The sequence below is a fragment of the Triturus cristatus genome, chromosome 8 (genome assembly GCF_964204655.1).
Source record: "Triturus cristatus chromosome 8, aTriCri1.1, whole genome shotgun sequence".
Taxonomy (NCBI): Eukaryota; Metazoa; Chordata; class Amphibia; order Caudata; family Salamandridae; genus Triturus; species Triturus cristatus.
This window is the reverse complement of record NC_140591.1, coordinates 1,697,106,525-1,697,134,443: the sequence shown is the minus strand read 5'-3', so window position 1 is coordinate 1,697,134,443 and position 27,919 is coordinate 1,697,106,525. Positions and strand designations below refer to the sequence as shown.

General features: G+C 45.5%; 1 pseudogene across 1 annotated transcript in view; it reads right to left on the bottom strand.

The window, feature by feature from the left end:
* Window positions 1-27,919, bottom strand: part of LOC146808634 (NACHT, LRR and PYD domains-containing protein 3-like) — an 852,065-nt pseudogene that overhangs the window by 797,714 nt on the left and 26,432 nt on the right. Inside the window, exon 2 of the transcript XR_014968038.1 lies at window positions 23,768-25,295. The product of XR_014968038.1 is annotated as an NACHT, LRR and PYD domains-containing protein 3-like (transcript). The remainder of the gene's footprint in view (window positions 1-23,767; window positions 25,296-27,919) is intronic.

Sequence of the window (27,919 nt, the reverse complement as noted above, 5' to 3'; positions counted from 1 at the left end):
TGGCTTCTGACGATGGGGGTGAAAGTGACTCCGAGCCCCTACCAGACCTCCTGGGGTCCTCGAGCCAAGACGGCTCCTTGGAGGGCGTCCGCCTCTCCGCCACCCTGACACCAGAACAGCGCCATGACTGCCAGAAGCTGCTGCAACCCTTCGCTGCCCTCTTCTCTCTCACGCCCGGGGTGACCCCCTGGTGCGTCCACGACGTGGACACGGGGGATAGCCCCCCTGTACGACACCGCGCTTATAGAGTGCCTGACCGAGTCCGAGCCTGCATAAAGACCGAGGTCGCCAAGATGCTCGCCCTCGGAGTCATCGAGCCTTCCGACAGCCCGTGGGCCAGCCTGGTAGTCTTGGTACCAAAGGCCGCCGCCCCCGGCACGGCCCCCGAACTCAGATTTTGTGTCGACTACCGGGGCCTGAACGCAGTTACCAAGACCGATGCCCACCTTTTGCCACGAGCCGATGAGCTGATTGATCGCTTAGGGGCCGCCCGCTACCTAAGCACCTTTGATCTCACCGCTGGGTACTGGCAGATCAAGCTCACTCCCGGCGCACAAGAACGATCAGCTTTCTCTACCCCCGATGGCCACTACCACTTCCGGGTGATGCCCTTCGGCATGAAGAACGCCCCAGCGACCTTTCAGAGGCTGGTAAACAAGGTCCTGGCCGGTCTCGAAGCCTTCAGCGCGGCCTACCTCGATGACATTGCTATCTTCAGCGACCACTGGGCCGCGCACCTAGGACACCTTGGGGAAGTCCTGGCCGCTCTCCAAAGAGCCGGGCTCACCATTAAAGCCAGTAAATGCCAGATCGGTCAAGGCTCTGTGACCTATCTGGGCCACCAGGTGGGGAGTGGCCAGGTGGCCCCCCTCCAGTTAAAAGTCGACGCCATCCAGGCGTGGGAGCCTCCCGCCACCCAAACCGCTGTCCGGGCCTTCTTAGGCCTCACAGGTTACTACCGACACTTCATAAAGGATTATGGCAGCATGGTGGGCCCCCTTACGGAACTCACTTCAAAGAAGCGGCCCAAGACGGTGCACTGGACGCCCCGCTGCCAGACCGCGTTTGATGCTCTCAAGGCGGCCATGTGCGCTGCCCCTGTGCTACAGGACCCCGACTACAGCAAGGAATTTGTAGTCCAGACCGATGCATCGGAGTACGGGGTCGGGGCAGTCCTCTCCCAGCTGGACGCCAAGGGCCTCGACCGACCGGTGGCCTTTATCAGCCGCCGACTGCTGCCGCGAGAACAGAGGTGGAGCACCATCGAGCGGGAGGCCTTCGCTGTGGTATGGGCTCTCAAGAAGCTCCGGCCCTACCGTTTCGGTACCCACTTCAGGGTCCAGACTGACCACCGGCACTTGCGGTGGCTCATGCAAATGCGGGGCGAGAACCCCAAGCTGTTGCGCTGGTCCATCTCACTGCAAGGGATGGACTTCACTGTAGAACACCGGCCCGGCAACGACCACGCCAATGCTGACGGCCTGTCCCGATTCTTCCGCCTCGGCCAGGAGAACCCCCAAGAAGATGGGTGACTCTCCCTGCCTTCAGCTGGGGGGGACGCGTGTGGGAGCCGGCCTCGTGGCGTGGTCCTGTTTCCCCGCGCTAAGCCGCACGAGGTCCCATGCACATCGGGACTCCTCCATCTTGGATTGCACGTCACTCCACGTGACCATCTGTATGACCCTGCTCTACCCGGCCTCGGTTCCAGCGAGGCCCGACATCGAGACGCCAACCCCTGGCCCGGGGGATACCACGTGAGCCCTTCCCACTCCCGGCGGAGGGCAGTATCGATGGGACCCCCAACCGTCTCTCCACACCTGGGTGTGACCGCCCCACAGCTCTCTGGGGCCTGGCGCCTCTCCTGCTGGGCATCTGGCCGCTCCCTACCCAGCCTCTCCGCCCCCTCCGGGCGCAAGGGTCCGGACATCAAAGGGCTCCCGTCCTATATCTGGGGCGACCCGACAACAGGGCAGTAGTTGTATCCTGGAGTCAAGAGCCCTGCTGATCGGATCGCGGCTGACCCTACGGAAGAAGACTCACCCTGAACCACCACTTGAGCCCTGCTGACGACGTCGCGGCTCCCCTGTGCTTAAAGACCTTCACGAACCTTTGGGGCCCTGCTGACGCTGTCGCGGCCCGACCTTGTTGAACCTTACCACCTGAGCCCAGCTGACCTCGTCGCGGCTCGACCGAAGCGGACCTACCACCAGAGCCCTGCTGACCGTGTCGCGGCTCGACCTAAGCGGAACTACCATCCGAGCCCTGCAAACGCCGTCGCGGCTCTCCACGTCCGAGCCGCTCTGAGACCAGCATCCAAGGTCTGGCACGGAGCCCTCCCGTACCTGGTTGGTACTAAGACTGTCCCGCTACCCTATCCTCTTAACGAACATTGAGACTCTGATAGGATCCCTCGATCCCTCTGTAAATATTGCCCGTATTACTGCCGATAAAGAATCTAATCTTGCAACTACTATTGAGTCCTGTGTGGTGGTGTTACTGGGCCTAGTACGATCATAGGAGAAGGACCTCCCCGAGGGGGCTTCTCAGCGGCGCTCGGCTATAACTTTGCGGTAGGAAGGTGCCCGGAATAGTCTCCCCGACTACCCGGTGGGCCTCTCTCCAACAGGGATATTCTCAAGAACGGGTGATAAGTATAGCAAAATTAGCTTAACGCAACTTTTCACATCGCAGTCTATCGCAGGAAAATAAAGTTGTGTTAACATGGTATTCTCAACACGGCGGTACCATGCGATAGTATCACGAGAACGCGACAAATGACAGGGTACAAAATAACGCGATGCTGAAAAAATGCGAAATACATACGCGCAAAAAGTTTCGAAGTGGCCAACCGCGATAAAAAACTCAGTGAGAACCAGCGACAGGCCTGCAATTCCGATGCGTCATGCGGAAAAATGCACTATAAAAGCCCCCCAAAAAATACACATAAAATAAAATAAACTGCGTAGCACCACGGATGCACCCAGACCAAGTGCAGAGGACAACTCGAACCCCACAAGCCCCACGGATGACCAGCCAGGACCCCGGGGTCGGGGAAAGGCAAGGAGAAGATGAAGACGGGGTTCAGTCCGCAGGAAAACCGGATCATCGTCACTGAGGTGAAATAACTCTACCAACAACTGTTTGTTACCTCCACTGTGTCATTGGCAACACAACCGGAAATATGGCAGTCCATTGTGAACAACATGAATGCAGTCGGAGTATTGAGGAGGTCAATGGAGGAGGTCAACAGGCGCTGGCATGATGTTAAAAGACAAACCAAGCAGAAACTCGCTGCCAACCTGAAGGCAGCAATGGCGACTGGAGGTGGGAGTCCAGCGCCACAGGAGGAGCTGGATGAGCAGGAAGAAATGGTGCCCACAGTCATCAGTGTGGAGATGGTGCAAGGAGATGAGGGTCCGGACACTGCTCGATATGACCTGACCCAACAGCAACAGAGTGAGTAACGACCAGGGACTGGGGAGACGGGAGAGATGGGCACAATGGCACACCAGCACCCCCTGATGTGTCAGTGGCACACAGTGATGTATGCAGCCATAACACCACCACACACACCTAACACACCTGACACAGAAGACATATCAGAGGACGAAGATGTGGATGGTAATGACTCTGTGTCAGAAAGGAGGTTGTAGCATTCATTCCCGCCATATGGCCTGTTCCTGCCTGGTTCCACCCTCTGCATCATGCCCTGGAACAACACCCTCCACTGACCCCCCGAACACTCTGCGACATTCACCTGGACCCCGACGTGGACTGCCATATCTGCTGTGGTACCAATGACACAGCAATCTGACTGCGGACTGAACTCTTCCTCTTCAGATTAACTTGTCATTCCATAAAGGACTCTGGCTGGCCCTCCACTGGGCAACCACGTAATGTGGGGTTTGCATGGCCATGTACTACTCCAGCTACGACACTCCACTGAATGGGAATAAAACACTCCAAATCACACAGATGTGTCATGTCTATGTTCAATCAAGTATGAAAGTATGGCTGAATGTAGGGACATTGATAGCACAAAAAGGTACACCCTGGTGAATGACATCAATGTGCATGTTTGACCGTGACCCACATGGCCAATGAGATGACTGTGAAGGTGTGAACTAGCTGTGGCCACATTGCGCATGAACAACAATCTCGCAACCCCCCAACGTAGACACACGTCTATAAATCAGATAGGGCTGTGTGTAAAAATGTCAAAGTCGGCAGCAGACCTAAAGTAGTGTCCCCCATCACATGTGACAACAGAACCTCTCTTCGCATACCTGCTCACACTCAACTGGGTGGACAACGCCTGTTTTGATGGATCACATTGATCCACATGGCAAGAAGTTGGACACCATACTCACATTGCAGAAGTCACGTAGGAGCACAGGTCTACCAGCAACGATCACAACCACAATGTCTGGCTCACAGAGGTGGAGCTGGCAATAGGGACTCGCCCCTAAGTGAAATGTGTCAGTCAGTCCCTCCCTGTGTACAGACAATGCTCATTAAGGCACACGATTTATCATTTTAATCAACACTCATCACAATTGAACACTAGTGAAGTTGCGTATAATTCATTAGAATGTGGGTGTCAGTACGGGCATGACAAGCGCCACAACATGCAGACCAATGCATTAGACACTGTCAGTCAACATAGGAACATGTAGAGGTGCAAGAAATGGGGAGGCAAAAATTTACACCAATCATTACGGATGCCAATGGTCTCAGCCCACCTTGCCTTGCTGGACGAGTCATGTGATGTTTGGCGTCTACTCGTTGCCCCGTGTCAGGGGACACGACTTACAGCCCATGGGATCTGCATAGTGCTGTACTACCGGACTGCGCTGACTGTCTGCTCTGCTGACAGTGAGCAGGTGAAAGGGTCCAACAAGATCACATGTAGTACAACATTGCCATGTGTGTACTCTCCCTCCAGCAGTATGTCAGAATTAGGAACGTAGCCAAGCGACGCTGTGCAGCTCCAGCCATGGGACTGCCTCACCTTTGGACAGGTGTGTGTCAACCCGCATTGTTGCACACACATGCATTCTGAGTCCAGACGAACGCAGCCCTCCGGGTGATGCAACATTGTCGATTGCGGGCCGCCGACACTGCAACAAAGACACACGCATCAGTTGGTTTCCTGTCCAGCTCAGAAATGAACCACGCCCAGAGCCCAGGGATAATTATTCACACCCCTACGCTGGCCTGGCATATGCCAACCCAGCCCACTTGGCTTACGTATAAAGGGGGGGACGCTACATGTCCCAGTTCTTCCCCACTGCCTGAGGGAACATGGCTGCGTCCGCCTGGTATATCACAAGACTCGACAGATAGGGTCTATGACTTGTGTTTCACCGAGTTCATGGCACTGGATACACTGCGGGCGGTATGGGCCTACCGCCACGGGACGGTGACTTTCGGTGCACTGAGGTAGGAGCACCTAAAGTGCTGAGCTGGTGCGCAGCCTGGGATGATGGCGTGTCCTGGCAGGTCCATACTCAATTTTGGTTGTGTGAGGCCTGCCGGACCCCATTGTAGGCCTCAGCCAGTGCGGGCCTACGGCCACGTGGCGTTGACTCGTGGTGCACAGAGTTGGTTGCACCTCTAGTGCTGAGCGGGTGTGCAGCCTGCAATGATTCCGTGTGCAATATGATGTCTGCGATAGTGAAATCAAAACTCTGTTTCCGTTGATGGACCTGCTGGACCGCAGTCTTGGTCGTGGACCCCAGGGTCGGAGGTTGTACCGGCACGTGGTTGGAGACACACCTGTGGCGGCAAGTGAGCAGTGAGGCCTGGGTGCGCAGGGGCGGGCAATCAACGGTGGGCAGCGGGAGGGGCTGGCGCGCAGCCGCCTCTGTGCACAGGGGCAGGCAAGCGGTGATGCAGTGTGCAATTATATGAACTCTGCCATTATTAATTTTGGATTCTGTTTCAGATAATGGACCTGGTGGACTGCAGTGTATACCGGCACGTTGTTGAAGACACACCGGTGGCGGCAGGTGAGCAGTGAGGCCTGGGTGCGGAGTGTCGGCACTCTCTCTCCCTCGCCCTTTCCCTCTCTTCCTTTTACTGTCCCTCTCTCTCCCTCTCTTTCTCTCTCTTTCTCTCTCTCTCCCTCTATTACTCTTTCTCTCCTTCTCCCTCTCTTCCTTTCACTGTCTCTCTCTCTCCCTCTTTCTCTCTCTCTCCTTCTCCCTCTCTTCCTTTCACTGTCTCTCTCTCTCTCTCCCTCTGTTTCGCTCTCTCTCCTTCTCAATCTCTCCCCCTTTCTCTCTTTCCCTCTCTCTCCCTCTCTTTCGCTCTCTCTCTCTCCCTTTCTTTCTCTATCTCTCTGTCCTTTGATGAGTGCATGACACACCTTCTTATCTCTGTCCTTTGATGAGTGCATGACACACCTTCTTATCTTGAATTTTGTCTTGCAGGCTGTGACTTACAGATTGTCCAGAGAAGACCCGCCATGACTCTTCCAAATTGTTGTTTTGAGTTACATATAAATAAAATATTTTGTTTGGAAATTCTAAGATGAATGAATGCTTCTCCTTTTTCTGACCACACATGAATGTTAATTGTTGTAATTGTGCGACATCAGGTGATTTTTAGTGTACATGTTTATTTATGTTGATGAAAATTGCTTTGTCCAGGAAGGGGGAGAGCCCGGGGGGCCTGGGGGTGGTGCTGGCGGGTGGTATGTTCCTCTTGGCTCTCCGAGCTGCATGATCAGTGGCTCCATGGCATCTGTTGTTCTTCAGGTGTGGCTGTGGGCTGGCCTCCCTTTTATGGTGCAGGTTATCGTCCGATTAATACCAGGTCGGAGCAGGTGTGAAATCCCTGCTGCTAACACACCTTATCGCATGTTTTTGGATGTCATCGCCGTTCTGGCTGGTCGTTGAGATTCTTGCGAAGTGGTGTTATCGTGTGTTTTTGCACGGGAACGCCTACTCCACATATCATTCGCGTTAGTTGCCGCTGTCATCCGTGGCAATGTTTTTTGCGGCTGCTATAGCAGGAAAACTGGTGATGTCAGCTGTTAGCACCAGCTTGTGAATCGGGCGATAAATCTATCACCACTGGCTGCGATAAAGTGCAGCTAATTCGGCGATAAGTCCTTGAGAATATGCCCCTTAATGTGCTAGTGTGATCAGAAGCCCTTCCAAGAATTCTTGATAACTCAATCTGCTGTGGTGAGACACTAGTTGTCTATTCCAAAATAGATCTGTGGCCAGACCAAGATTGTGTGCGAAGAGCACAAAACACTGCTTTACTCCAGGATAATTCGTAGAATATATTTTAAGGAGGCTCTCTCTTTCTGCTCACAGTCGTAGCCTTCTCTATCTGTCACCCGCCTTCTATCTCTCTCTGTCACCCACCTCCCCTCTCTCTCTCCACTTAGACTGTCTTTTTCTTTCACTATCTCAACACCAGCTCTTCCTTTGTCTAATCTCTTCATCCTGCCCTCTCTCTCTGTCTTCCACTTCTCTTTTTCTCCTGCTGCTTTACTGTCATCCCTTCCCTTCTTCTTTCATTCCTTCTAACCTACAACTGGTGCCTCTGGTGAGGTGCTACGGTTCCTCAACATACATCCACTACACTCCAAACCAGAATACATAGGTAAACAACATTCTCATTTACAGCGTCAATAGCTCTAACTCTCGCAAATGCGAGACCTATTGCATTGCAAATGCTTGTTTAAAGCTGGACATAATAGTGCTATCGCTCCATGTTGTAGGGAAGTGACCATGTGCTGCAGCATTACATACCTGGGTTAATCTGGGAATCCATGAAGATTCAACAGATTTAAAAATATCAACAGGTACCCCCATCAGGCCCTGACGCTTTTCCCAGGGCACTATTTTTGAGTGCGATGGTACCCTCTTCGACACTAATCTGTTCCAAGGTTTCAAAACCCACCACAGTAAATGGGGGCTGGGTGAGGCCCATGTCAACATTATTGTGGTTAAAAATTGCTTCGAAGAGGCTCTTCCACTCTTCGGGCGTAACTGAGACCTCAAGGGTCGACATTAAATTGTCTCTCAGAAAAGGGGAGCTGATGGTCTTCCAGAACAAGGTTCTCTCCCCAGTATCTGCTGCCCTTTCTGTATTGTTCCAGGCCTGCTCCTGCAGCTCTGCTTTCCATTAGGAGGAACCCATTGATAATTTCTTGTTAGTTCTTGAATGTGCCCCTATTTCTTGGGCATTTCTGTAACGCTTTCCTTCACTCTGTCCTGGCTCCAGTGCAATAGCTGTCAAACCAGCCACGAGCCATACTATTTTTACGATGGTGCTTGAAAGGGACACTCGATGTGTCACCGCAGCTGCGATATTCTGGAAGACTACTGGAAGTCTTTCACAGTTAACACTGCACTCAGTACAAATGGCAAAGGCTTCGGACATTTCCTTGACCACAGATTCTAGTGACCTGATTCCACTAGTGTCCGCCCATTTTACGCTGAACCCACATTTTCCTGCTACTGTAAGTGATGATTCTTGATTAGCGCCTTCATCTTGCTATTGTTTCGAATGATGATATTGAGTGTAGGGTGTAGCACCGGGGGAATACACTACATCCAAGGAAGGAGTTTCAATGAGGCCAAACTGAATGAGCTCAAAGTGTCCTTTATTTAATGCTCTTCCCAGGGAGGGAGTGTCCCAACAGACTTCATCAGAAATCAGGGGTTTTTCATTACCTCCTCGTATGTCTTCCTCGCCACCAGAGTTACAAAGTGAGCTTCAGCTCCACACCAGAACCCTCCAAACCAAAAGTTAGCCTCCCATGCCTCCCATCCCTTCCCAACATGGCCGACCCATATAACCCTTGACCTCTATAAGAGGAGGGCCGGCTAAACCCCCAGCCAGTTTTCTTGGTTCTGCGCTGCAGATTCACCAGAGCTGTAGCAGGAGCGTGGGTCCCTGGTTCGTGGCCCTGCGCTAGCGGGCCCTTGTGCTTTTGGGACCCTCCCCCTTCCTTCCCTGTTGTCCTGTCTGGGGCCGGTCAGACTCTGCCATAGCGAGCCAAGGGTTAACAGGGGGGCAGCCATGGAGGTCTGGGGCTGTGTCTAGTAGCCCTATCTGACCCCGACCTCGGCCGTATGTGCAGGTCAATGTTTTTTTCACTTTCCTGCTCGCGGGTCACAGGGGGAGTCAGAGACGGTTTTCTGAACTAGAGGGTGACGTACTCTCCCTCAGCTGATCGGGGATAACCTGTGTTCAGGTGCAAGCCTTCAGCAGCGTTCTTTAAAACCCCCTTAAAATGACTTAATTCTGCAATTATGAATCTGCATTCTCTGGGGGGCCGATTCACAGAACTAAATTAAGATAAAATCCTAAACTTCCTACGTTTGGTATTTACAGAAGGCATTTAGTAGTAGTAAAGTTAGGATTTTGACTTAAGACAGACTCAAGACAGACTCAAGACAGACTCAAAACAGACTCAAGACAGACTCAAGACAGACTCAAGACAGACTCAAGACAGACTTAAGACATAACAGACCACATTGTTGGTCTCATGGATCCCCAAACAGCCTCTGGGCACAGGTTTATACTGGTGGTAGTGGATCATGCCACCAGGTATCCAGAAGCAATTCCCCTAAGGACCACTACAGCACCTGTAGTGGCAAGAGCTCTTTTGAGTGTGTTCTCAAGAGTAGGTTTTCCAAAGGAGGTAGTATCTGACAGAGATGCAAACTTTATGTCAAGTTACTTAACTGCTATGTGGAAAGAGTGTGGAGTGATTTACAAATTCACCACACCCTATATCCCACAACGCAGTGGTTTAGTTGAAAGGTTCAACAAAACCTTAAAGGGCATGATCAAAGGACTCCCAGAGAAGTTTAGGCAAAAATGGGACCTGCTCTTGCCCTGCCTTTTATTTGCATACAGGGAGGTGCCTCAGAAGGGGGTTGGCTACAGCCCATTTGAACTTCTGTTTGGTCACCTATTCAGGGGTCCATTGTGTTTGGTGAAGGAAGGATGGGAGTTACCTCTCAAGCCCCCAAAGCAAGACATAGTGGACTATGTACTTGGTCTCCGCTCCCGGATGGCTGAGTACATGAAAAAGGCAAACAAAAACCTTGAGGCTAGCCAGGGAATGCAAAAAGCCTGGCATGACCAAAAGGCTGTACTGACTGTTTATCAGCCAGGACAGAAAGTGTGGGTGTTGGAGCCTGTGGCCCCAGCAGCCCTCCAGGACAAATGGAGTGGCCCCCATACAATTGTTGAATAGAAAGGGGAGGTTACCTACTTGGTAAATGTACAGTTAGGAATAGGTCTTGTGGAATTAGGTTCAGGAGAACTATGAGTAACAACATTTTGAGGGTCAATAGGAAATGATGACCTTGATATGGAATCTCCTGAAAAATCATTGCTAAATGACATTGACGAATCTGGTGAAGTAGAGCCATCTAAAAAGTATGAAAAATGTAAATCATCTTGAAGAACATTTCTTTTTTTGACCAAAATTTCACTTGCTTGATGCGGAGTTAATTTGATTAACATTCTCTTACTCCACCAACCTTTATGACCAAGAAACACCGAACCTTTAGATAATTTGAGAATTTGTACAGGAAGAGATAGTTTTGAAAGACCCTTCTTGACTTTCTTAGGAGATTTAGAGCCATATGTAGGTAATTTCTATTTACCGATTCCTAAATACCGAATTTTACCGATTCGGTAAATAGAATGTAGGTAAAAAAATCGGTACATTTTACCGATTCGGTAATATTCGTTATTACCGAATCGGTATTTACCGAATCGGTAATAAGGAATACCTTCCCATTCATTCCTATGGGCCTGGAGGCCCTTTGGAATGAATGGGAAGCCATTCACTATTACCGATTCGGTAAATACCGAATCGGTAATAGGGGGAGCATATTCAAGGGTGGCAGGGTGTCACATTGACACCCTGTTGCACCCCTGAATCGTGCATGTGTGCACATGTGGCGCACATGTGGCGCACATACATGCCTAAGGGCATGTATGTCTGCCACATGGCACTTTTAAAAAAGCACAAAATTGCTTTTGAAAAGGTATTCGGTATTTACCATCAACTTGTAGTTGGTGGTAAATAACAAATCCTTAAACCAAAAATGCACTCACTTGAGTGCTCCCTACAAAGGATTTAAGGATTCGGTAATTTACCGATTCTGTATTTTACCGATTTCTTAAAATACCGAATTGGTAAATTACCGAATCCTTAAAGCCAGCCTCCTACATCTCAATTGCCTAAATACCGGTCGGTAACGGGAAATTTACCGATTTTCGGCTGTTACCGACCGGTATTTAGCTACCTACATATGGCCCTTAATCATGACCCAGTCTCCAATTATAAAATCATTAGTATAGTTACAAGCTCTGGTATCGAAGTTTTTCTTTTGTACAGCTTGTTGAACTGCAACCTTTTTAAGCATGTTTTGTTTATCTTTGCAAACCAAACATGAATTATCATTCTTCTTCAAGATTCTAATCCATAATGGAGAAAAAAATCTCCATTAAATTTGAAGTAAAGTGGGAACCATTGTCTGTGACTAATTCTCTTGGAAATCCTTCAGAAAGAAAAATTCTAGAGAGAAAATTAACCACAGATGACGTGCTAGGGGAAGAACCAAATTCAACCTCCACCCATTTTGAATAATAATCTATTAATACTAATATGTATTTTCTGTCATTAGAAAGTACTTCAAATGGGCCTGGAAAATCCAAAGCTAATTTTGTCCATGCCTCTTCTGGAACTGGAACATTATGCAAAGGTGTTTTTACCGTTTTTACCGTTTTCCAGTGTTTGTCAGATACTAGACAAGTTGCACAAGAATGTATCCACTTGGTAACATCTGAATCTAAACCAGGCCACCAAAAATTTTCTTTCAACCTCCTTGAGGTGGCACCTATACCCAGATGCCCTTCATGTGCGATTTAAAAAAAATATTTCGCAAAGATGTTGGAGGGATTGCAAGATCGCCACGCAAGACCAAACCTTCAACTAGGGAAAGTTCTTGATTAATTTGTGCGAAGGACTTTAAAGGAGAGGGAAGAGAACGTTCTTTAGGCCAACCTGACACGATCATGTTTTTTACTGCCAAAAGAATGGAATCTTCCTCAGACGCTTTCACCCAGTCATCTTGGGTTATATGAGGCAAGTCATTGACAAAATCCTCAATAGAAGCTACCACACATTCTACGTCATCCAATCTGGAACATGAAGAGGTATCTTTTAATGATAACCTAGAGAGGCCATCAGCTCTTGAATTACGACCACCAGGTATGTGTTTATAACAAAGTTATATTCATGTAAGCGTGACAATAAACAAACAAGTCTCGAGGAAGCTTTTCCTGTACCATTTCCATTTAGCAGATGTATTAATGGCTTGTGATCAGAAAAGATTTCAAATTGGGTACCCTAAATGAAAGTTTTAACCTCTTCAGTGCCCATGACGAGATAGTCTCGTCATGGAGCACGGTTGCGCTGTGCCCATGACGAGACTATCTCGTCATGAACCCCACCCACTAGTGCAACGCCCGGCACAGGAGGGGGAAAGGGCGTGGCACTGAAGGGGTTAAATGTTTCCACAGCCCATGTACAAGCAAGAGCTTCTCTCTCAATTGTACTGTAGTTTGACTCTGCAGTAGAGAGAGATCTGGACGAAAAAGCCACTGTATTTTCCTTGCCGTTGACCCATTGACAGAGAACAGCGCCTAAGCCATTTTGACTCGCATCAACAGATAAAGTACATTTTTCACCAGGTGAGAATGGAGAAAGAGCAGGAGCTTGAATAATGAGTTTTTTAATTAATTCAAAAGCTTGTTGTGCTTCAATTCCCCACGCAAAACATGCGTTTTTTTTTAACAAGACACGTAGGAGCTGGACAACCCGAGCATAATTTGAAATGAACTTCGAGTAGTATTCCGTCATGCCCAAAAATGACCTTAACAGGTCTTTATTTTTGGGTACAATGACTTCATCAATAGCTTGAGTGAGGGAAAACTTAGGCTTGATTCCTGAAGCAGAAATAGTGTGCCCTAAGTCACACCAACACACGGAATTGATGCCGCCAGGCCGCTCGGACGCTTCGCTTCTACTATAATGGATGTTACTTACTTGCCTTGACGAACACGTTGACAGACTACTAATTTCGTGAATCTCTCCCTTAAAGACAATTTTTATGTACTTTGGATTTTCACGCGACTGGCGGTACGAAGTTAGTTTTGAACGTGGCTGCTTTATTTTGAAGAGACAGTACTATTCTGTGCAGTCCGACTGACCCTTTATTGACCCTACCGGGTTGGAATTATCACCGGTAGTGGGCATCTACTGCTAGTTTGGCATTAGCTTCAGCCCTGAAGATTCGTGGTTCACACTTCCCACGATGAAACACGTGTCGGCTGGTTATGCTCATTAAACGGAAATTTCTAACCATTTATGAATGTTTTCTTTGTTGCATTGCTCTTACCTGTATCGACCAGTGACTATATAATTGTATGTGTGCACAGGACCGGTCTTTCAGTGTGCCCTAAGTAGTCAATGGATTTCAACCATGAATTTACATTTATCTGTACCTAAAGTGAACCCATATTCTTTGAGTTTATTAAGAACTTTCCTGAGAGTAGATAAATGCTCAAACCTATTTTTTGAAAAAATTAAAACATCGTCCTGAAAAGCTTGGACTGAGTCAATACCCCTTAACATGTGATCCATAAATCTTTGAAATACGCTCGCAGCTGATGCTAAACCAAAAGGGAGTCTAAGATATTTAAATGCACCAAAAGGTGTTACAGATGTGGTAAGGTCAGTGGAGGATCTAGATAATGGTATTTGATGATACGCTGACCTTAAATCCAGAATGGTAAAACAGGTTGCACCAGCTATGTTGGATAACAAATCCTGAATTTTTGGTAAAGGATGACAATCCACTATAATACTCTTATTAAGTGTGCGTAAGTCGGCACACAGACGAATAGAATTGTCCTTTTTTCTTACTATTACAATTGGACTAACCCATTCTGACGATTCTGTAGATTGAATAATACCTTCTTTGACCAGCTTATCTAGCAGTATCTTAAGGTCATCTCTGACAGTTAAAGGAACTGGTCTAGCTTTATGAGAAATTGGTATAGCATTTTCTTTTAGCTTGATGACATGCTCTACCTTTTTGACTTTACCAATGTTTGGGGTGAACACCTCAGGAAATTCTGTAAACATGGTTTCAGCAATATTCGTAAAATCAAGCAAATTATTATAATTATTACCATGAATAGAAGAAATTGATATTTGATTGATATTGATATTAATTTGAATAGTATTTTCAGAGCCAGGAACAAGTTTCAGGCCCATCCTAGCTAAATCCTGCGGTCCAATAATATTCTTCCCTTTAGGAGCTACATATACTTTTGTAAACATTTTGCGATCTAAACAAGTAATGAATTCCATGAAATACCCATGCATGTCGATTATATGACCACCATAGGCTTTTGGAATAATGTCCAAAGCTAGTAAGGGATTCTTAAAAGGCCACCACTCTTCAAAGAGAGTGTCCGCAACAATAGTGACTGGTGCTCCAGAGTCAGTCATCATATCAACCTTAACATTTCCAATAGTGACTTCACATAATGGTTCCTTAACTTTCTGAGTGGAAGATGTCAAATCTAGAGAATCAACAGAAAGCATGAGTCTTTCAAGATTATCATCAAGTGAATGAATAGATTCAACATTAACTTTTCTAGAAGTCTCATCAGTGTCTAAATTACTAACCCTGACTATTTTCTTGCTTCTACAAACCGTATAAAAATGACCCAGTTTCCCACATTTGGTACATTTCTGACCTAGTGCCATACAAACAGGACTATCACCTAAATGTGATTTTGAACCACCCCTAAAACAAAAAGAGTTCGTTTTGACCTGCTTTTGTGAAAAAGGTTTTACAAATTTTGGCTTGAAAGAAATATTGTTAATGTGAGGATCATTTTGAATCATGTTAACTGGTGAAACATTGTCATTGCTTAAACATTTTGACGTTATAATAGATCTCTCAATTCCTTTTGCAATGTCAATAACCCAAGGATCTCTGCAGCTGAGAAGACGTTCCTGAATTTTTTTGTGAAAACAGCTGTAAACAAACTGATCCCATATTTAGGAATCTAGTTCAGCCCCAAAGTTACAATTCGCCGCCAAGTTTCTTAAAACTGATATGTAATCTTCAATGGATTCATCTGAATTCTGCTTTCTTTTCATAAAGTTAAGTCTCTCAAGCATCACACTTGGTTGCTCTAAAAACTTTTTGTTCAATCTGTTGACAGCATCAGTGTAAATGTTCCATCCATCTCCTTCACCTGGTGGTGGGATGGTGACCGGTAAATTGTCAAAGGTTTCACGCCCAGCACTGCCTGCATTTGGGTGAATATTCCTCAGCATCAAAAACATGAATAGAGTATATTACAGGTCCCCTCTACCCCTGCTGCCGTCCCCCTACCACTGCTGCCGTCCACCTACCCCTGCTGGATCCTCCTACCCCTGCTGAGGGCCTCCTACCCCTGCTGCGGTCCCCCCTACCCCTGCTGCGGCCCCCTACCCCTGCCGCAGCCCCCCTACCCCTGCTGTGGCCCCCCTACCCCTGCTGTGCCCCCCCTACCTCTGCTGCCGTCCCCCTACCCCTGCTGTGGCCCCCCTACCCCTGCTGCGGTCCCCCTACCTCTGCCGCGGTCCCCTACCTCTGCTGCGGTCCCCCTACCACACACATTTAACGCACGCTTAGAGCAAATGGTTAATGTGCGCATTATGTCAGACAGAAGTGGGAATGCCATGTGTAATTCCCTATTCCATGGGATTAACTCATGACAGAAGGAATTCCATTGTCGTAAATTGGCTGCGATTAAATTAGCGTTAGCAGAATCCATCTGGTATTTACAGGCTATCCCGTACATTTTGTGGAATCCATTTTGTATCTCTGGAAGCCATTTTGTCTTCCCTTGTGCTCTGTTTAAAGGACTGGCTATACTTAGACGCTGCTACCCTGCACATGCGCAGGAATATCTAACTGTCCATGCATCTGTTTTTAGTCTGTAACTATCAGGTTGTTTCTACCAGAGTCAGCAACTGCTAGCTCCTCCTTTACTGTCGACTGTGCATTTCTGTATGACCATCTATGTATGTAACTCTTCTCATGTATGCTTGTACCACCCTTTTCCTGAGCCCCTGTGTGGGTATAAAAGACCCATGGTTCTTCTACTCTGTGTGCTACCTTCATTCAGCACCACAGGGTGCTGGGTGAATGTGGTTCCACTTCATGAAGGTTTATTAAACTATGTATTTTCTATTTCAGTTTCTGTGCCAACTTCTTTCTAATAGTCTGAGGACTCTGTGCAGAGAAGGGCGAACCCCTTGCACTGGTAGGCCTAGCTGAGGCCTATTTTCTACAATTGGCGCCTCAACTTGGGGCTCATCGGTGACTCGGATGCCCAAAGGATTGGTCGCGACGAAGGATTGGAATCTCGCTCTGGACGTGATCACTGCCCGATAAGACCAGAGTCTTGGCATCCACGGCGGCTTTTCCTTTCTTTCTGATCTGACCATCCAGGTGGCACCGGTCCTCGACTGAGATCTCTTCTGTTGATTCGCCGTGCAGTGACCATTTGGTCGATTTTAGAACTTGGCAGGATTAATCTGGACACCAAGTGATTGGTAAGTGTCCTTCTGCGGCGCTTGCTGTTGGTTTTGATGCCTGGGATTGGTAAGGTAGTTTAGTAACACTTACTGTGGCTTTGAGTATGGTATATTTTGTGTTGGCCAACTTGGTTTGTTTTGACATATGTGACTTGCAATTCACATAGGCAGGTAATGAGGAGAATTTTCTCTAACTGAATTGATTTGAACGGCACATCGTACTAAAGGTACCTTAAGTGCTACTTTGATTATAATATTGCATATTCTGCACTATTTTTGGCATGCTTGTCTTTAGCACACTTCAAAAGATGTGTTGCTTTTGGAGTGGTACCTTGAATCTTGATGAAGCACAACTGCCCCCCCCCCCCCCGGAGGGGACGCCTAATAGGGATATGTATATTAAGTATGGTCTTTCTTCTATAATGTACAGCGCATTATGGAATAAAAATACTTGTAAGTGGTGACTAGTACCCTGAGGAACTAAATATGTACATAAAAGGATCCTGGTCTGTGCACTTAGTAACATTCATAAGTGATGAGATGCAGAGCGTTTGTTTTGGTGTTCTGCCAGCCAAATCTGGTGAATATGACTTGCAACTAGTATTTACAAATGGTTTGGTTTAAGTACAGTCTGTGGGCTGTCTTTTGTTTCTGTCTTAAGTGTTGATCTGTGGGTTAAATGTGTGTTTACATGTTATGGTGTGGTAAATTGTGTTTTGGATGTTGCTAGCACTGGAAAAAGCGTGTGATTGAATGACTGTGAATATGTGAAAGAATTCTGAGAAGTGAAATTGTTAAGGAGTAAATTTAATTTGGTCTCATCACCATCAATAAGTCGCAAAAGGAAATTGAGAGGGGTGTAGCAAGAGAAAGAGCAACCCCTGTGATTTGATGACACCCTTAATGTACAAAAGTATTAATGAAGAGTAATTAGGGACCCGTTAAAAGTTTAGCTTGAAAAAATTGTGGGTATTTCGAATTTGCAAATTGTTCCTATGCAGCTTTGTGTTCTTGGTGGTTCAGTGAGCCAATGTGCTGGGTCCACAGGGTTGTAGGTTCTAATTTAAGATGAACCTGCTAATCTGAGAATTGAACCTAAATTTATGACCCTTGAAAAGAAATTGTATATTAAAATAAATGTTTCCATAGGGCAAATTATTGCAGTTTAGATAACATTAGGAAGGCTTTTTGTCTTTGACAGCTTCAGGGCTGTGCAAGGCAGATGTTGACCTTGCAGCTTGTAAGGTGGGGGCTAAAAATAGAGGAGTGAACCAGGAGGTGAAATCACTGCTTAGAAAGCTTCACTGACATGAAAATGTGTAATGCTTGCAGCAGGACAGCCTTGGAGAAAGGTGGGGGCCAGGAGTACTCGCTGTGGCCCGGTTCTGCGCTGAGGTTTAGCTTCTCTGATGAGACAGGGCAGCTGAGGAACGAAACCCAAGGAGCCTTCCTCGGCCCTATTTTGTGCAAAGACCAGTCAGACTTTCCATAGAAAACTGTTTTTATTTTTTTTTAAAAACTGTTGCATTAATCCTACACAAAAAGTAAAATGATGCTCTTGCTTGAAATTTTAAGGGCTATATGCCTATATAAAAACGATTTTCCAATTGAGAATTAATTTTCTCAGTGGAAATTGTGGCGCAAAATTAACATGGATTATCGGATAAGAGTTTTACCTTTAGAAAGTTAAAATTAAGATGACCTGTGTAAAGAGAAAAACGAAATTGTGTGTTTTACAATAGACTAAATTCAGATACAAAATGTCACAGCATTTATCTTTTGTATAGGGTATTCAAAGGCATTCACATTATACAGCACGACAGATTTGTGTTGGCTTGAAGGGTTGACTTGCAAGGCGTGTGAATTTCGACACCTTTACGTGTTAAACAGCTGTGTCAACAAGACCATTTCTATCTCGGACTCCGGCTACAGAGAATAGTTGAAGTCAAAAACACGGAGTAAAATTCTGCATTTCAGACTGCTGTTTCCAAAGTTAGAAATGTAGTTTCATTATTTTTGCAGATTGACAGTAGGGATTTCTTTTGTTAATGCCTTTTTTTAAAATAAGGATAAGAGTGGTTTTTGATGTTAAATAATAATGGCTGTCCTTCATTTGAAAGTGGCGCAGACTTAAGATGTTTCAAGATAAGCTTCTGTGCTTAGGGCTAAGAATTAATGTGTTTCAATATAATAGGCAAGGGATGCAGCTCGCTTGTCATATGTAGACTCATCAAAAAAATATATTTTGATTATATAAAAAAAAAATGTTATTTCAAATAGGTGCAAAAACAAATTCGTTTTTTACTATTTATAATGCCTAATAATGATACTGTGACCTCCTAGCATCCAAATTGCATTTAAGCCGTGCTATACAGCAATAGGGGGTCAATTACATGTGAAACTGTTACTTTACCCAGGCGTACAAAACTCATTTTTATAAGGGTATACATTATACATTTTTGATGCCACATCTCTGGGATATGTAGAGGACATTCTGGGGATGACTATTATGCAAAAACATTTTAGGATATTAATTTTTAAGTGCCCTGAAAATCAAAGTCGAAATTGAGTAAAAATTCACTATTTAAATGAGTTTTCTCCAGTCAGATCAGTTTTTAAACTGCCTTACGCCCCAGTAAATGCACATATGTAAGCATAGACCATCTATACTGCTAGACAAACGCTTGGCACACTGCTTATACATATCAATGTACAAAAATTGGCAGAAGTTATTAAGCTTACCTCTGAAATTGCTGGTAGACACACAGAGTGGGTTTTGCTGCTCTGTCTTCGGTCTTTAGGGTCACTTTGACTTGGAAGCACCACATGAAAACCTTGCATGCATGCTGGGACAGCTGCATAGGTTATAGGTCAAAGTCCTACATTTAGAAGCCTGTAGGGCTCAGCACAACGTTGCTTTGACATTTCGACATTTGAAAGACGAAATGGCAGGGGAAGAAAGAGGTTTTTGCTTACCCTTTTTTTTTTTGGTAAAAGCAAGTTTTTGTGTGCACTCAATGCACATAGTATATGTGACCTCTCTTTAAAGGACAATGGCTCTGCCATATATATATAGTATAAATGTTTTTAGGGTTGAATTCAGGAAGCAATGGGATTCAGTTTGACTTCATGCGGCCTCATGTTGCACTAGTACATTTGCTAAAGGAATATGTTCTTTGGCTAGCTGAAATGTGCTATTTCGCTCCTCAGAGTTTGTTTATGCCCAGTTGCTACAAATTGGGGTTGATAGTGTTGACAGAATGAAACCTGGTACAGGTTTCTTACTGTCAAAACTGGGGAAAGGGGGCTAGCTCCTCTACAAATTAAGGATAGGCAGATTTATGTATTCTCTCTCTTTTTCTTAATTTTTTTTTCGAGCCTGTCTAAACTGTCTGTGAAATAACCATGAGACATTTAATTGGCTATTCAGTAATACTGTTTTCAACATTATTAGCATTAATAAAACGAATAAATATATTTTGCTATGTTACTACCCATCCTCTCTGATGGAATTATGAGAGGGTGAGTAGTCTAGGTTGCTGCTTCCTTATTTGATATTTAAGGGGAACTAGCTGTGGGTAGTTTTTGTTTGAAAATTCTCAGGTGACAACACCACTATTGTTTGTTTATTCTCATGCTACATACAGTTTTGCAAGGGCATTGTTAGTTTTATTAGCTAGTTTGTGTAAATAAACTGACAGTCCTTACTAGAACTAATGTTGCATAGTTTGGATTGTGAAAATGTAGAATGCAGGGAAGAGGTCTATGTGATCCTTAGCAAACATTTTTGAGGAAAATATTGTTTTATAGGAGTCTGTTAGTCACAAGATGTTCCGCTGGAGAACATGTACCCATTATGTTGAAGTTTTTTAGTTCTGTATGTAATAGGAATCCCTGTTAAATTAGCAGTGTTAGATTTTCCTGTTGCTCCTACAACATGAGAGCCTGGTCCTAAGCATACAGTGTAGGTGCTTTAATTAAGAAAAATCATTTTAGAAGTGTCTGCAGTCCTGTACAAATAATGCAATGTTTAGGAGTAAAACGTGTATAACATTTCCTTTTTCTTGAGGGTCTTTAGAAATGAACACAGACTTCCTTGACTGCTTGGCATTGGGTGACGTATTACTCTTGTCAGTTCACTAAAGAGTTCCTTTTATACTTGCCAATAGGTCCAGACTGTTGTTTTATTTACTCTCACATATATGAAAGTGGTTGCAGGGTGCCTTGTTAATATATGGGGCGTCCCTGGACTAGGAAATATTCTGAGACTATCCTCTCTGTTGATAGATTATTTCTGTGCCTTGTCTAAAGACCTTTTGTTCTGTCCACCAATAGATATTTGCTGCTTTACAACCATTGCCAGAGGGGCGCGGACATCAGATCCAGCTTGAGGAGTCAGCACCAGTCCAGCTTGAAGTCAAAGTGAAGGTAACCAGCACAGGCGTTGCTGGCAACCAGGACCTCAGTGAAGGTAGAAGGCCGGAAGCATTGTGATGAGAGTACCCCTGCTACTATCTTGGGCGAAGGACGGGGTCACAAATCAGAAAGGAGAAATCGTGGATCAAGCTTTTGATGCCCAGCTGAGAGTCACAGACCGACCAGGAAGGGAAGAAGGTTTTTGCTTGAGGTGACCCCCTTTGAAACAAGGGTTGCTTCAGAGATCCTAGCATCAGGCCTCTGAATCCTGGTCCCAAAGTGGCTGTAAAGGAGATACCTGGGCACACTGAATGCAATCCATGGCCCCAACGAAAGAGCAGTGTGCCAGCAGAGCAATACAGGAGTTAGGGAAGGACTTGAGTTCAGGGTACAGGTGCTGTGTCTCTGGTGCCTGTTAGATTGAAATGAAGAAAACTGGTGCACTGCCTGAGACACTGGACAGGATCGCTGAGAGCATTTGCCCTGGTGGGTGATTGCCCTATCCTGAAAGAAGAAACTTTCCCCTTGAAACTAGGCCATGATTCCTGAGTTGCGAGTTGTGCAGCTCCACCGTGGGAACAACAAGAGCCTGCCTGTGAGGCTCAAACGGACACAGGGAGAAGACTCCCTCTGGTTGGTTGTACAGCGGCTTTAATTTCCCAAGGACTTCTTTTTCTTTTTGTTGAAAATGTACCCCATTGATCGTCCCATTTTTGAGGAGGAGCAACCCTTTGCAGCTCTTCATCCTAATTCTCATGGTCCTGTGTAGTTCTCCTGGTCCCCTGGATCCAGGATCATTTTTGTAAATAATATGTCTGACTGCTTTAATGTTTGTATTGGGTATAATGATCGATACACTAGCCCTCATAAAGGAAACACTGGAAAAGTCTAGCGAAAATGTTTTTATTAGATATGTACTGTTGGATACTTTGATATTGAAATTGATGGTAACTGAAATGCATAGGAGCCTTGAAAATGTTTTTACTGGATGGTTCTAGGATTTGCTTAGGACTAGAAAGCTAATAATTCTGTTTCTGATAATAGTAATTACTCTCTCCTGCTATCTGTATGACCCAATTCTCTGTTCCCTTTGTACTTCTGTTTATACCTCATACATACCCGCTTAACAATATTTAGAATGAGAAATGCCCACCTAGCAATGAATTTGTAAATTTATGAAAAAAAAAAAAAAATTATTAAAAATTAATATGCATATTTTTCATTTTTTATGGGAGATGTCTTCAGCTAACGCTAAAAGGGTCGTCTGTCGTAAATTGGCTGCGATTAAATTAGCGTTAGCAGAATCCATCTGGTATTTACAGGCTATCCTGTACATATTGTGGAATCCATTTTGTATCTCTGGCAGCCATTTTGTCTTCCCTTGTGCTCTGTTTAAAGGACTGGCTATACTTAGACTCTGCTACCCTGCACATGCGCAGGAATATCTAACTGTCCATGCATCTGTTTTTAGTCTGTAACTATCAGGTTGTTTCTACCTGAGTCAGCAACTGCTAGCTCCTCCTATACTATTTACGGTGCATTTCTGTATGACCATCTATGTATATAACTCTTCTCATGTATGCTTGCATCGTCCTTTTCCTGAGCCCCTGTGTGGGTATAAAAGACCCATGGTTCTTCTACTCTGTGTGCTACCTTCATTCAGCACCACAGGGTGCTGGGTGAATGTGGTTCCACCTCCTGAGGTTTAATAAACTATGTATTTTCTATTTCAGTTTCTGTGCCAACTTCTTTCTAATAGTCTGAGGACTCTGTGCAGAGAAGGGCGAACCCCTTGCACTGGTAGGCCTAGCTGAAGCCTATTTTCTACACCATAACGGAGTGAAACTCCGAGCTCTAAATCTGGACACTGCAAATTTCTACTGGGACTACGGGGCCTAGACAAGGCAGTTTCTGAAATATGAATTTGCTCCACAGAAGCTGAGCCGTGCCCCTCGCTCACAGCAGCACAGGGGGTGACACAGTCACTGCAGCCACAGAAGTGCCATGAAACAAAGTGCCGAGCGTGGCGCATGCACTGTGCAATACAAGATAACGCCAAGCAGACCCACAAACTCAATGCTCCACCAAGGGTACAATGTGATTTCCTGTGTTTTATGCTGTGCATCCCTGACCGGAAGTAACATTCTACCCTTTTTATTTTTACTCTAAGACACAGGCGTTGTGAAATATACACAATTGAGAGACTTACCAAAGGTGGAACATTTCATTAAAAGCGGCTTCAGCGCTCTGACATCCTCGGGCCTCACTGTAATGGTCTGTAGATCAATGCTCTCGACTCCTGTATACTTTAAAGAGAATGCGAGGGCTCTGAAATCCACAGAACTCATATCACGGGAAACATCCTTTACCACGAAACCATTACAACGCGGTATGGTTACATCGTGGTTTTAACAACGAAAGTCGTTACACCGACTTGCACTGGAGGGCGCTCTAGACTAAGGAATAGTGTGAATTACTATTCCAACACCTTCCCTACTGTACGTAGACTGGAGTTGGAATAGTAATTCACACTATTCCTAAATCCAGCGCCCTCCAACTGAAGTTGATGTAACGACTTGCGTTGTCAAAACCGCGATGTAACATACCGCGTTGTGATGGTACGCGTTGCATCATCATACATCCCATATCACGCTTGAGCGTACTTTGTGTTATATGTATGTATTTCACACATACAGGTTCTGTTTTCACAAACTCTTCATCTTGGGTCTCGTACAAACAGTGGAATAAGTCCATGGTGCGGCTGCTGAGTTCGTCTCCTTCTTGTTTTAGTTTTTCTCTTATCCAAGCCCATAGCGCAGGGTTAATTTCTGGTGAAACCTTCCACTGGTATTTCCTGTTTATCGTATCCAGTCTCTCTGTGTTGAGAAGGCCGAACAGAAAGCGCACGGTCAGCATCAAGTGTTTCCCAGCTCTGTGTATTCCTTCAGTAAGCGGGTCACGCCTCGCTGCTGAGACTCTGTGCTCTGTGCGGCTGCATCCTTACCATCTAGGATGTAAAAGAGCGCAGCAAAAAACTCCTGGAAGCTCAAGTGGATGAAGCTGTAGAGGCTGACCTTATCAGTACATTCTTTAAAAATATTCATGTTCAGGAAGAGGGATTGTAGGGCCGGGATGTCTACACCATGATTAATGATGTCATGTTCTTCAAATAGGATTTTCTGCTGATAGACGCCTTCCTCAGCCAAGGCACACAGTCTCTTCAAGCTACTGGTAATGTTTTGCTGCACAAAGTCTTTACTCTGCTGCTTCAATAAATTGAAAAGAAAAAGCAAGTAGACAAAAGTAATTGTTCTCAGATCACGCAAAGAATCCTCCTCATCTTCCATCTGCCCCTTGATGACAGTGCAGACAATCCAGCACACGATGGGCACAAAACACATGGTGTAGAGGATTTCATTTTCTTTTACTATTCTGATAGCGTCTGCAGCTTGTATTTCATCTCCAAAGAACCTTGTAAAATATTCTTTCCTACCAGCTTCAGAAAACCCAAGTATCTCTGCGAGGCGTTCGCCCTTCACGCACTTTTCAAGGGCGTCCAAAGCAGTTGGTCTGGTGGTGATTATTTTATATGAATCCTTTAGATACCTTTTCCTTAATAAACTGAAGATTGTTTTACCCTTTTGAGATTTTTTATCAGGATCATCGGACAGCAAATCTTCAGTGATTTTAAGTTCATCGAAGCCGTCGATGATGAAGAGCGTCCTTTCGGGGTTGGCTTCGATCTCACTCATTGAAAGGCGCGGCCCCCCTTTAATGTGGGGTACGATGAGGTCAGCGATCGGCCTCTGTGCAATCAGCTGGTTATATTCCCTGCAGTGGATGTAAAACACATACTCAAATCTGTCCCGGAAGAGGTTGCCCGATGCCCAGTCAAACATGATCTTTCGGGCAGTCATCGTCTTTCCGATCCCGGCCACTCCCTGGAGCACCACAGTCCTGGGGATGTGTCCATCCTCTTCAGGGGAAAATAAATCTTGGATGCTAGAGTATGAATCTGCAGCTCTTTCTGCCATAAGCTGCAGATGTCTCTCTCCACATGACATTATTTCATGTTCTTTATCTTTCCTTTTACGGTGGTTCTTTAAAATGAGGAGCTTTGTATACCTTTCTTCTAAAGTCACAGATTCACCTATTCTACCGTCATTATCTTTAATTTCTCTGAATTCATCTTTAATATATTCCTGGTACTTCTTCTTGGGATCTGTTTAAAAATAGAGACAGCATATGAAACGTGTACTTAGGAATAAAGTGCGAGTTAGAAGCGATACAGTTTAATTTAACTGCGCAGTCACAATGAACATGAAACATTTCAGACTTATTTATAGTTGCAGCTACGATGGGTTCTTGTTTGGTGATATCGAAGAGAATAAGATATTACAAGGTGAGATCTTAACATCGGGGATTCTTTGTTGTCCTGAAATGACAGACTTTGGATTGAAATAAACAGGGCAGGACGATCAACGACATCATTCCCAAGAAAGAAGACTATTATAGGAAATGGAGTCTCAGTTATAACCACATTTATTTCCTGAAAACGTCTATCAGCAAAAAAGAAAAAAATCACAGGTTCATCAAACAAGGAAGCCAAAATACTTAAGATAAACAACAAAGTTATCAGTTCAGTGTCTCCCTTCCACAGATGTCCTCAGCCCACCAGTCCTCGTGCAGGCCGCCCTTTAAATGCCGCGTCCTCCACTACAATGTCTGTAATGGAATCTACACCCCTGAAACAGTCGTGTGGGAGACTCTACATTCATCAAGAGAGTCGCATCGCTGATGACGAGTGAAGATCACACGAGGAGCCATTGGCTGCCACAGTCCAGGAGTGGATCTCCACACACTGCCAATTTCAAAGTAAATGCCCAACCACAAGTGCCCTGGTAATGAGTGAGGTGTGTGCTGATCCCGGTACATACCGTTACCCCAGGCTGAGCATTCATCAGAAACCGTATATACATGCTAATCTGAGCTTCCGTGTGAAAATGGAATTTACATGCAGAATCTCTTTCAACATGTCCGGCATTTTAAACCACTCATTATTCCCTGATAACTTTTGACAGGATTATCCTTGTGAAATCCATCAAGGGGGAGTTGCGGGGGAGCATTATTTCCAACAAAAACTTAAATTCCAGTCCATGCATAAACTCTTGTTTGTGAGGGATTGGGTTTTACCCTTAAACTCATAATTAAAGCCACTGTTGAGGGGTCACTCCCACATTTTCATACCGACTGCTGTATAAGATCACAGAAATAACCAGCGCTCGTCACAAACACGTGAATGGAACCAACACAAAAATACTGCAAGAACGTCCACGTCCCAGTCAATATCAGAATCCCAGTTAACGTTTGTCCCATCCAAAACAAACTATTTACAATTAAAAAACATGCAAGATACAGATGAGACACGTCTGTGAAGTTCTGGGTGAAAAACTCAGTTGAAAAATGAAAAAGATGAAATCTGACATTTTATTTTTTGTGCGAGTGGAGCAAGAGAACAATGTACTTACCTTCAGTAAAGCTCTTTCTGGTGGACACTCTATCTAACCACAGACTCCTCATCATAGAATACTCACCCGGCACCAGATATGACCTGGAGACTTTTCAAAGCTAGTTTGCATCGTACAGCTCATCGCTGGATTCATACCGCCCCAGAACTGACGAAGCAGCACCGTATGAGCCCCCCTTTCTGCACCCTCAGACGAGGAGCAACAACAATTGTAAGAAACAGTGTGCTGGACTCGAACTTGGAGCCTTTTATTAGATTTTAAAAAGAAACCAGGCGGGCCAAGCTGCCTTTATGTGCAGGTCTGTGATGCAGACGCACGCAGCGGGTGCACCGCTGATATGCCGGAAGCACACCAGAGGCAAGCCTGTCTGCGCCCATCCACGTCCGTTCCATGGCCTGCGGTAGCCGCTACGCCCGAACTTCCAAGGTAAAGTCCTAACATCTAACTTTTTTGAGGAGCTTTAGGCCCAGCCCAAATCCTATCTGTCACACCTAGAACCCAAGCCACATATTGGTTCGGTTGCCTGCTACATGTGTCCAATAGAGATTGGGGTCACCAACGATCGAGCCAGTCTTATGCCACCTAAATCTATCACATCCCCTTGTTCCTTAGAGGGAGGACTAAATAATATTCATTCGCTAAGTAAACATGCTCAGGAAGTACAGGACTTAATCATCGACAACCAACGGGATGTCTTATTTATAACAGAGGCATGGTTAAAACCTTGTGTGATAAAGATGCGAGGGTGTGCAGTTCCTGGAAAAAGGAAAATGTACTAGTCGTCTATCAGGTCAGTGGAATATCCTCCAATTGGAGTACGTGCCCTCACACACCCCGAGAGGTGTCATGCTTCATCATCTGGGCGTGCTCCTCGTCGGGCCGGCGCTGCAATGCCCGCCGGGCACCCGCATAGGGGCTCTTTGCCAGAGATTTTTTGATTGTTGCCGTTTGATGAGTGTGGGTGTGTGGGGTGTGGTGAGTAGTGTATGAAAAGCGTGATTAAAAAAGGTTTATTGATGCTAGGTTTGAGTCAACTTTATTAATGGAGCTCACTAACCTAATTAAAACCAGTGTTGCTCGTGTGGGAGGCGATGGTTCTAGAAAGCAGTCGTGATAGGTTTTAAAGCTGTGTGGTCAACATGTTTCTTGCCATTTGAAGCCCCAAAGGGGTCTAATGGAAATTCCTCAGGACCTAGAAAGAATATCTTACACTACTGCGTGACTGATTGTTTTGAGTGTGCAGATAATTCAAGTAACCAGTCACGCTGCATGATGATAAGGCATGATTCGACCTTGTATATTAAAATGACCCGAAAGA